The sequence below is a fragment of the Stigmatopora nigra genome, chromosome 13, assembly GCF_051989575.1.
Source record: "Stigmatopora nigra isolate UIUO_SnigA chromosome 13, RoL_Snig_1.1, whole genome shotgun sequence".
Lineage (NCBI taxonomy): Eukaryota > Metazoa > Chordata > Actinopteri > Syngnathiformes > Syngnathidae > Stigmatopora > Stigmatopora nigra.
This window is the reverse complement of record NC_135520.1, coordinates 10,454,211-10,466,419: the sequence shown is the minus strand read 5'-3', so window position 1 is coordinate 10,466,419 and position 12,209 is coordinate 10,454,211. Positions and strand designations below refer to the sequence as shown.

General features: G+C 37.0%; 1 protein-coding gene across 1 annotated transcript in view; it reads right to left on the bottom strand.

The window, feature by feature from the left end:
* arhgap5 (Rho GTPase activating protein 5) overlaps nucleotides 1–10,391 on the bottom strand; it is a 35,944-nt gene extending 25,553 nt beyond the window's left edge. Inside the window, exon 1 of the mRNA XM_077731028.1 lies at nucleotides 10,063–10,391. The gene's annotated coding sequence lies outside the window, so the exon portion shown is untranslated. The remainder of the gene's footprint in view (nucleotides 1–10,062) is intronic.
* Nucleotides 10,392–12,209: the final 1,818 nt, after the last annotated feature.

Sequence of the window (12,209 nt, the reverse complement as noted above, 5' to 3'; positions counted from 1 at the left end):
AAGTATTACCTTATTATTGATGTTGTTTTTCTATGTTGGCCAGTATTTTCAGTGTTTTCAATGTCACTGGGCTGATGAGATAGCTATGAACTTGCTAATAGTTTTATAGTATTTAACTCTTGGTAGGGATAGTGACTATTTTTGCCCATTTAAAGGGAAAAAATTAACTCCATGAATATTTTACATTTTATGTCAGGTTTGGCCTACGTAACCCAGAATGAAAAGTCCCTATATATGGCTGCTAAGTCTCAAGTATAATTATACATTTTTGATCATTAAACATTATTGTAGTTCAATAGAGTATAATTTTTATATAAACACAAATGAATCAGATTGAATTCATAAAATGTCATTGAAAAACCTCAAATGAATAAAAACTGATTACCCCTAATATCACGCCCAAGTATTTTCTATTTTCCATATCATTGAATTCATTCACTGCCATTGATGTCCCAAAACGTCCCATTGTTTTACACTGGAAGGACTGAATTTGATTGCTCCTTGACGGCCAAAGCTCAATGTCTCATCCATTTCAAATGGGAGTACTGACACCAAATTATTCTTCTCTCATATCTCACTCAAGAATGACACTCTGATGAGGGCGGAAGTAACACACAAAAACATGTCAAGTAACAGAACAACCTAAAAACCACATCATTGTCTATTACAAACGAATCATTCAAAACATAGATAACCACAAGAAGACAAAATAAACTTAATACAACTACCAACATATTATTGTTCCAATTAACAGATTTAACTTGCAGCACTGTTAATGCCAGCTAGTGAGTTTATTGAGTAGCTTACAAAGGGTTAAGGCCTAATCACTCAGCCCTAATTGAAGAGCTTGCATGAAAATGGGGGTGACTGGTCCCGTTGGTGGTAAAGCTGCCCTTCTTCCCGCATGGAAAGTTTTCTTTCCTCCTCAACCCTGCAAATTTTTACTCAAAGGTACTTTGCGGGTGCATGCAGCACGGTTGGCATGCAGATATAAGATGCTTAAAGATACGGTCATCAATCACATGCCTCTCACAGTGTCACGGCCCATTGGACATCCGAGGATGCAAATCGCATTTTGTGTAGAGGTAAGATTTGTGGCCAAAATGCATAAAGTACTAATGTAATGTACTTTACATCTCAATGGCAACGAGGACATATCTGTGCTCTGATTTGGTTTTTCTGTTTGAATTTCACAGCCAAGCAAATCATTTCTAGGTCAGTGGCTGTCAAAGGGCCACACTTGGCTGCCATTTTTATCTGCCTTGCTGCAAATGGATCTGAAGCTCTTTTTTTCACTGCACTGAGGGGGTTTGAAGTGACGTTGACGAGCGCAGGACAGTCTCTTCCTCTTATATAAGTCTGTCATTCCTCACGAGGACATTTGGCGAGATGTTCGTGCAGAATTTATGATGTGAAGAAATTATATATTTCTACTTTTAAACTCGTTGACATGGACCGTATTTTAGATGTGGTTTCTATTGCAGGGCTATCCGCCAACTATCCAACAATGATTGATCAAGACATTGAAAAGTAATCAATTATAAAATGAAACAATTGATGAGTGGTACATGAAATAATTTCTATTTATTTTCACCCAATTCCGGTTTACCTTTTCGGTTCTTTGCATAAATTTTACTGAATTGCTGACAACACTAGTTTACTAATTTTACGTACTATCACATCTCCTTCATCTGACACTAGCGTCACAATACAGAATTAATTCTCCACCCAGGGGGATCGCCAAAGACCGAAGGGGGTCGGCCGGGGAGCCCTCTTAATTTTAAAAGGTGTCATTTTAATAATTATATGATAAAGCATTTCATTTGAATATCTGACAAAGACAAGAACATTCAGGTGCAGCATTGAACATTCAATCAGATCTCAGACGAAGATTTACATCGGAATAAAATTATACATTTGCACACCTTTCCCGCATTTTTTTTCTGTAGGACGTTAATTAGAAAATATATTCTGTATTTTATTGATTTATTAAAGTAGACCATATAATATAACATAGATATAGATATAGATATAGAAGGGTTACCAAAACTTAAAATGTTTTATGTCTGAGTGCCTGAAGAAAATGTTTGGAACCACTACACGACAGAAATACTTTTTGTCAACAGGTATGCACTTGTTTTATATGTGGCAAATAAGAATGAGAAACTACAAAAAATCTCCTGTTGTAAATTTACTAACCATTAACCTCTGCATATTGTTGATTTATTGCACTAGATGTGGTGCAGAATTACAGATTAGGATTTAAAACGGATATTTCATAATCAGGCGACGGTGTTTAGCGCATAGGTCTCGCAGTTTAATCCCATGTTTTTCCACCTGTGTGGGGTTTTCCCTGTGTTCTCCTCCTGGCTTATGTGGGTTTTCTCCGGATACTCCGGTTTCCTCCCACATCTACAAAACATGCAGGATAGGCTGTTTGAACACTCTGAATTGCCTTTAGGTATGAGTGTGAACGTGAATGGTTGTCCGTCTGGGATAGGTTTCTGCACCCACCACTACCGCTGTGAGGATAAGCGGTACAGGAAATCAATGAATGTTTTTATTTGTATTTTTAAATTGAAGAGGGATGAAATCTAAATCTGCTCTTTTTCATCGATACTTGCAATTTTCTAAAATGATAATTAAAAAAAAGAATAATCAGTGAGCATTTAAAAAAAATACTTAAACATTTTACAACTAGGACAGAAACAGTAAATATCCTTTATTAAATGCAGCCCTTAGTATTTCATTGAGGACCAAAGTATTTGTAAGTTTTATTAGAGTGGAAGAACAAAATTGATAGTACACGATTTACTTTGGCATGTGACACAAAATTATTTGATAGGTCAAATTTGGCCTCCAGGCCTTTGATTTGACACCTGTGACTTTACTCATTGGCCCTCCATTGACAGAAATCAAATGCAATAATGCCCAACAGGATGATTTGATCATGCTTCAGTGTCATTGACAGCAATAGCCATCAAAATTGGACATTATCAAAGTCAATGGCACCGAAACATAATAATTCGCTGCCATTACGAAACATTTGTTTCGTTCCTTTCTTGGGCGTGGTGTTGACTTTGACCTGACTCAGCCACGCGTGTGCAAACACGTCGCTAATTAATTTCCTGGAGAAAGGAAACCTCGGGACGTGACGTGTGAGAAGATATGCGAGCAAAAACGCCAACTGCGCAAATGACAAATTGTATTGTTTTTGGTGGCCTGCCTGGCCGTGTATTACAGCGTGAAATTCTTGAAGACCGCAGTGTTTGAGCCAATCGTTCACCCGAATCCAAACATCTGCTTCACATCTTTGGCGAGGCGTGAGCAGAGCTGCCATTCGCGCCCGTGTGAGTGTGGAGGCGGTTCCCATTCGGAGTAAACTACTTCTACTTGGGGCTGGACAAAAATGTCAACTATTTTCACCATTATCTTTTGACATCAGTTGTGTTTTGTTTTTTTGCTGAATATCAGAAAGAGTGGACTTAAACTTAACTCATTGGCTGCTATTGACAACGATAGCCATGCAATCCATTTGAAATGAAAGCGTTTACTGTTAATTAACATTCTTTCTGCCAGCCCTAACAGTTTAAATTGATTGGACATTTACTAAAGACAAAACAAGCCCCACATGATTCGGCATCTATTATTCTCAATGGAAATGAAAAAGTTAAGTAGAACAGTGGGAGTGGCTTCTGATTGTGAGTTTCAGCGTGGATTTTCACGTTTATGAACTTATAAAGGAGAAGGATGTTTTTATTTATTATATGATTTTTTATTCTTTTTTTAATTTGCAATTCAATGAAAAACAAATCTAATGAAAACTATTTGTAAAGGTTTATAAGTTAAAAATATAAAATATTTTTTTCATATTTTGAATCGAAACATTTCTTTGAAAAGGGAAAAAAGTATTTTCCTTTAGAAACAATAAAAACCTCATTTTTATTTTGGCAAAAAAACATGATCCATGTGCATATCATTTAACCTCTATTTTGAGCCTGTTAATGCTCTTTTTTATTGTTTTTTTTTTATTTTTATATCTTTTTTAGATGTCTAATATTGTTTCAGATTATACATGTTTCAATAAACGCATTTGTTTTAATTTTACGTTCCACGCTCCAACACCTCTCAAAGAAGGTTGCAGGGGAAAATAAATATTCTTTTGTATAATATTTTGTTAAAGTGTGGGGGGGTTTCTTTTTCTCAAGTGCTACTCCGGTATTATTTTTTTCCACTCGGATCACCTTCAACTTATGTTGCCTATTTTAGATTATAGTTATTTAAAAAAAATAAAAATTAAAAAAACTATTTATATTTGTTAAACTAACAAGTGCTTATTTTCTCTATTGATACTATTTAACATATGATGTTGTAAAACCTATACCAAGTTTTGACTTATAGTTCGAAAAATATGGTCATTCTCATCTTATTTTTGTTTAGTCTTCGATGAAATCTTAACACTTGATTTAGCGTCACTTTTACAGCCAACTTTAACTGAAAGTAAGCAACACTTTGGACAGTACAGACATATTCAAAACAGGAAAGGTGAAATTTTGCTTTCTTTAGAGACCACACCAAAAAAAATACATTTGGTGGTGCAAAGTTTGCAAGCGACCAAGGTTTTGACAACAAACCGATGCATGTGAATGTTTGTTGTTCAATCATTTGACAAAACAGTCTGGGCCTGTGTAACAAGATAAAATACGGAAGTAAACATTCACAGAGCTCTAGCTTGCAGCATCTATGCTCATATTGATAAATTTCATTTAACTACAAGCATTTGGGGGACATTATGCAAAAAACAGATAGTATTGATTCATTGTATATTTTATGTGTAATGTAAATATCTAGAAGACAATTTGTCTCTTTATCACTCCATGTCAAACTCTGATTTATTTTAGCTACCGCTAACCAAATATTTCCTATCTTGCCTATGGCTACTGAAATTTGTTAGGTCCAAAGAGGTGGGTGTGGCATCAGCTTCCAAGGAAATAATGAGGGCATGCATGAGAACATGCAAATTCAGGTGCAAATGCATAAGAACATGTGAGACTTCCAGAGAAAAATGCAGGTGGGATCAAGCGTAGGGGTATTGTGTCAACTTCAGGGGGCCAGGCAACGCCATTCGGAAAGAAAAAAATAAACTTCTGTGCCATGCCTATGATTGCATCCACCACGTTGTAATTCTTTCTATAGATGGTCAATATTTGTCAGATTATTAGTATGATCGAGAATATATATGACATCATGAACAGAGCCAATCTTGTAGCAGTGTGAGTCTTAACTCATTTCGCACCATGGAACAGCCATATAATCGGTTTAGGGGGATGAAACCTGTTTTACCGTCATTTCTTTGGGAGGTTTCAATACAGATTTGTTAAATCTTTCACCTATAAAAGTTTTTTTAAATCAATAAAAATAAATACAATCTGTGAAAAGTGATCATTTATTCCCAATTCACCCAATTCTAGCTCTCTTTAAGTTTTACCATTGCAGCTGCGTCTGAAGCATTACCATGGCTACAGCTTTCTGATCAGCGTATTGGTCGTGTGGATTAACGCATCACTTGGCAGCCTGCTCTCGAAACTACTAAATACTGTTAAGCCCCCCAAACACATCGCCAGGGACAGAAAACTATGTCAAATCAAAGCTGTTAGATTAGCACAAACACCTTGTCTTCTTTTCTCAACCAAAATCACCGGGCGGCCATTCGATGGACTTGAAACAAGACATGAGTTCTGACTCTTTGTGGCAGTGTTTGGTTCTTCCCACAAGATGATTCGCACTGGAAACGAACTATCAGCTGTAACGCAGCTTTGGAGTTTGATGTTTTATGACAGTGCACTCAGATCACTGAGAGATCACTGCCACAAAATAATTCCCTGGGTAACTTTTTTTTAAGTCTGTTGATTTAAGTCTGGCAGTTTGTTCCAAACTCATTTTCTGAGTAGGGAATCAAAACCCAGTCTCAGTTTTATCTATCAAGCCAAGTATTTTCTTCCAGAGTTTACTATTTTACCATTACATGCGGAGAAGTAGCCATGACCTAAGTATGAAAAAAAAATTGTAGTTATGTCAACTTTTATGTTTAAATGTAGGGCAATATTTGAACATTTTGATAACACGACACAATAAGGGTGGCCCAGCGGATGAGTGGTTAGCACGTCTGCCTCACAGTGGAGGACCTGGGTTCAAATCCAGGATGGTCTATCGGTGTGGATTGGATTGGATAACTTTATTCATCCCGTATTCGGGAAAATTCATTGTGACAGTAGCGTGTGCATGTTCTCCCTGGGCCTGTGTGGGTTTTTGCCAGGTACTCCGGTTTTCTCCCATATTCCAAAGGCATGCATGGTAGGCTAATTGGACACTCTAAATCCCCCCTAGGTATGAGTGTTATTGTGAACAGTTGTTTGTTTGTCTCCTTGTTTCCTGCGATTGGCTGGACACCGATTCAGGGTGTCACCCACCTCTGACCCGAAGTCAGCTGGGATGAGCTCCAGCACCCCCCGCGGCCAGAGTGAGGATAAAGCAGTTTAGAAAATGAGATGGGATAAGACAGTACATTCGACTTTTGAAAACAGTGACGCTATACTTCAAAAACTTGAAGTGATTAAAAGAAACAGAAATCTCTTGATCCCGTAGCCAAGATTTATTTTATTGATTTGAAAAATAGAAATGTAAAAGACAAAGCGATGTTGACTAGGACTGGTCCCTTTTTACTAAACCTTTCAGTTAAATGACATATTACCTGATTGATAAATTGATAACGATAGTTGTCATCAAATATTTTTTGTCAACATTAATAATAAAAAACTTTCAATAAAATTTGATAAATTGTAACTGAAATTACACCACCGGAACACCACAAAGAACGGCGGCGCTGGTGCTACTTAAACACTAGATCCAGACTAACTTGCCATAGACAAAGAAGATGATAAGGAACAAACAGCCATTTTTAACATGGTTAGCTATAGAGTGGCCAACACATTGCATTAAAGTAAAAGGACTATAATGCAGCCAAAATAAGTTATGAGATGCAGGACAACACCAAGATGACTAAAAGATCTCCCTGTCATTTTTTTTTTAAATGCCTCTTAAATAAGCCGGCTAGTGATGTAGATGTTCACTCGCCAGACTTCAGACTTCTTTTCTTATATTGTAAGGTAACGTGGTTACTTTCATGACCTAACAAAGAAATTATTTTATTTACTCATTCACAGGAGTTTAAAGTGATGGATGAAAAAGAAAAAAGATATTATAGTTGTCGTAATAATTATCGAAAGACGGATTTTTTTGTCATATCGTTCAGGCCTAAATTAAATATTAACAAATATTGGTGGGTTTTTTATCCTCATCTTGATTTCTGAACTGCTTTAACCACATTAGTGTCGCATGGGGTGCTGGAGCCAATCCCAGCTGTCTCCGGCCGGAGCCAGAGAAGTTAATTTTGCTTTATTTTTTAATAAAAAGTTATGTCTAATATTAAATCATTCCCTTCTTTATTTTTTTATAATTAAAAGAAAAATGAAACAGTTTTATATAAATGTTAATTATTTAAAAAACAAAAATTGGAAAGGTTTCTTTTGGTCTTTGTTGTTAAAAACTACAAATGAATTGATAAAATCAAAAATAGAACATAAAATGACAAAGAATATTTCTGGCCAAAAAGGATTAGAATAATTTCAACAAATGTCTAAACAATTGAATGAAGGTGAAAAGTAATTTCTTTATTCATTAAATAATCAATTATTCGCTCAATACGCTGCCTTAATTAACTTGTATCCAAAAGATTGGGCATCCATCACTGTCACAGCAACATGATCGTGCCCAAGATTTGTTTCACCTCAATAATCTTATCCTTTCCATTCACTATATTTACATTCATTTGATAGATTTTCTGTTGATTCATTGTGGCAGCCCTCGTCAATAGACTTTTGAAGGCTCTCAGGGGTGGGGGTGATGGGCTAAGAGTACCACAATTAAACAGGTGACTTTGCAATCTGCTTATTGGTCATAAAAATGTAAACAGGAAAGGGTTTGGGTTAAACATTGCAGTGTTATGTTGAGAACAAGAATTCTTTCCATAATATTTAATTTCCTTTTAAGATTCCAACTTTCTCCTCCCCACGATAACACTCATTACATTGAAGGAATACCACTTACAATGAAAATCTATCATTAACACTATATGCAAATAGACAATTCCTGTAATTTTAGGGTACGGGTCCATTGTCCTGATGCTTCCTGGTTTGCCCAAAGAGTCAAAGACCAATGGACTTTATCTGGTTGTCGTAGCAACAAGATGCTGATGCCTATTTGATCTACATTATTGGCTTTTGCAGCTGTCCAAATACAGAAACTGACCAGCTGAAGCATTTGCATTTTGAACCACAGAATGTCTGATGGTGTCATTTGTCAAACGCTGCCATTAACTACAATAGACAAAAAAAAAAAAAAACTAAGCTAAATTCATGCAAAGGGTGCTGCCATTTTTGGGGGAAAATGTAGGATTTCAAGTCCAAAAAATAAAGTACTTATTGTTTTAACAATAGGGTTGTATGATTTGTTAATACCTTTCCTTATTTCAAACTGTTTTTTTTTGTTTTATGAAAAGGGTATAATGTTTTTAATAATAAAATATTTTTTCAATTAAGGTGCGGGCCTGATTTTGTTATATGTATTTTATGTTTCATGTCAAAACAGTATAGATGAAACTATTATAAACAAAATTTATGCAAGAAGAACTTTCAAGTACTTCCCTGTTTAATATAATTTGAATTACAACGTTCAAAATGATCACACAATACAGCAATAAAAAATATTGAAACAAAAATCAATCAATGATACAACCCTTAATGAGGAAAACATGCCGTTTCTTAAATTGGAAGACTGGCTCAGAACACTAATGTTTCAGCGTCTTTGGCATACACGTGGAGTTTGTGTGGGTTTGTCCGGGTACTCCGGTTTCCTCCCTCATTCCAAAGACATGAATGGTAGGCTGATTGGACACTCAAAATTGGCCCTAGGAATGAGTATGAGCGTGAATTGTTGTTTGTCTCCTTGTGCCCTACTGGCCACAAATTCAGTGTGACCTATGGCCCGAAGTCAGCTGGGATAGGACCCAGCACCCCCACAAATGTAGTGAGGATAGAGCAGTTCAGAAAATGAAATGAAAAAAAAAATATTAAAGGAATTTTTGAGGATACCTTGTTTTGAGTGAAGAAAAAGATAAACCTACTTCTGTAATGAACAAAGTAGAGATTATAGATCAAAGAAGCTTCAATTTCAAGGTTCCAGGCAATTTTAGGTTAAAAGAGGTCTTTGAATTATACATTTCATATTAGTTGGCAATTTAACTATTGGTAAGTTTCAATTATGGAAAGCAAAGGCTGGAGTGGTAAAGGCTACCAGTTTCAGTTCTTGAATCAGGGACTGTGACAACCTGCGAACTTTACCAACCAAAAAGATCCTCTAATAATCAAAACTTTGAAGTCGCCATGGTAGAATACGACCAAAAAAGTAAAATAATTCTACTAATTTTATTCCGATGGGTGATTAAATAGCAGTAAAATACAGTAAAATCAGTAGGTCGGAGCCAGTTTAGGGAGTTACTTAACTCAAGCAGCCGGTAATGCGTCAAAGCCCCGCAGACGGGCTTTTAGTCAACTATCTTTTATTTTTACGAAACACATACATGTTGTCTTTGCCCCTTCTGATATAACCAACGCCATTTTGAGGGAAATACCACAAAAGACATCTTTTCAAGAGCGGCGTGTAAGCATTATCGACAGCTAGATGCTAGCCTCGTTAGCCTAGCCAGAACCCAGCGGTATCTCGTTGGTCACTTTAGCCGCAACTCAGCCACCCTACGCGGCCAACAACGCATCGGGCGACCGCCACAGTGAAACACACGAGCCTCTCTTTTCGTCTACTTCTCTCGGTTGTTCCGCGAACCTAGGCCACACCAATCGCACAGACAGCTTGTTCAACTCGCTGAGAAGCAGGGCTAACCGAGCTAACGAAGCCTTAATCCCAGCCCGGAGACATTCCCGTACCCACCTAGGAAGAACAACATGGTCGCTCCCACGTCCTCATCGAAAGCGTCCCCGCGTCGAAAATGGGAGAAAAAAAACCCAAACACCTGGGCGTAAACGTCCACGGGTTAGTCTATCCACGTTCGGCAGGGGGTCCCGGGGTCAATGACGGGTTTAAAGGATGGAGACTGTGCTGTGCTCCTGCGGATAGGGGGCTGATCGTAATCCCGGAGGGGGACTGGTCGAGGAGGAATGAAAGATGACCGGAGTAGGAGGAATGTGCACGACCGGAATGGGGCACCCTCCCCTCTAATGGCGTCTCTCTCTCACTTACTCTCTCTCTCTCTTACTCTCTCTCTCTCTCTCTCTCTCGCTTACTCTCTCTCTTACTCTCTATCTCTCTCTCTCTCTCTCTCTCTCTCTCTCTCTCTCTCTCTCTCTCGCTTACTCTCTCTCTCTCTCTCTCTCTCTCGCTTACTCTCTCTCTCTCTCTCGCTTACTCTCTCTCTCTCTCTCGCTTACTCTCTCTCTCTCTCTCGCTTACTCTCTCTCTTACTCTCTATCTCTCTCTCTCTCTCTCTCTCTCTCTCTCTCTCTCTCTTACTCTCTATCTCTCACTTACTCTCTGTCTCGCTCTCTCTCTCTCTTTCTCTTCCTCTTGCTTTCTCTTCCTCTTGCTTTCTCTCTCTCTCTCTCTCTCTCCCTCCCTCCCTCTCGCTTACTTCCCCCCCCCCCCTCTCTTCTTTCTCGTTCTCTCTGTGACTCAGTGTCTCTCGACCTTCTCTCACGCCCTCACTTTAATGACAGCTTTAATACTCGAACTCATTGGTTGCCATTGACACTGACAGGCAGTTACTTTTTTTAACTGACCGCCCAGTAACTTTGTCAAGTATTACCACAATGAAACTAAGGAGAAAGATCAATAATATCGCTACCGTTGTTAAGGCTTTTATATCATTCTGAAACGCTTTGTGTCCAGGTAAAAATGATTCTTGGGGAGTAAAATATGTCTATATTCCGAAATAATATTTCAATTATATATATATATATATATATATATATATATATATATATATATATATATATATATATATATATATATATATATATATATATATATATATATATATATATATATATATATATATATATATATATATATATATATATATATATATATATATATATATATATATATATATATATATATATATATATATATATATATATATATATATATATATATATATATATATATATATATATATATATATATATATATATATATATATATATATATATATATATATATATATATATATATATATATATATATATATATATATATATATATATATATATATATATATATATATATATATATATATATATATATATATATATATATATATATATATATATATATATATATATATATATATATATATATATAATGTCATGTAATCATACATGGGACCCCAAAGTCCCGTTGTTCCCTGAAATCCCCCCCCCCCCCCCCACCCCCCGGTCGAAGGAAATTGTTAAATTATGCAAAATGTGGCTGGATTTCAAAGAGGCGCATTTGCTCATCGGGGAATGGATGGATGAGCTGCTTCTGCTTAATAATCTCTCTAAAGAAGGCTTAATTCAGACCATCATAATCAGAAATAGGCCAATATAAAAATACATGTGCTGTAAATGGGAATATGGGTGAACACGGTAGGGTGAGTGGGGGGGGGGGGGGAGTGTACCTTCGTTCATATTTCATAACTTTCAGTGGGGATCAATATGAAGCTTGAGGTCCCTTGTGGACAATAAACATCCACCATAGACATATTTTGTCTCATCTCATGTCATTTTCTGAATCGGTTTAACCTCAGTAGGGTAGGGGGGATGCTGGTGCCTTTCCCAGCTGACTCAGAGCCAGAGGCGGGGGACAGCCTGAATCGGTGGCCAGCCAATCACTGGGCACCAGGAGACAGAGAACCATGCACACTCAGACCCATGCCTAGGGGCAATTTACAGTCTCCAATCAGCCTAGCATGTATGTTTTTGGAAGAAGTAAACTCCAAACAGGTGGACCGACGTGGATTTGAACCCAGGACCCCAGAGCTGTGAGGTCAAGGCGCTAAACACAAGGACCATTTCAAGGCATTTAGGAGTCATTCAATT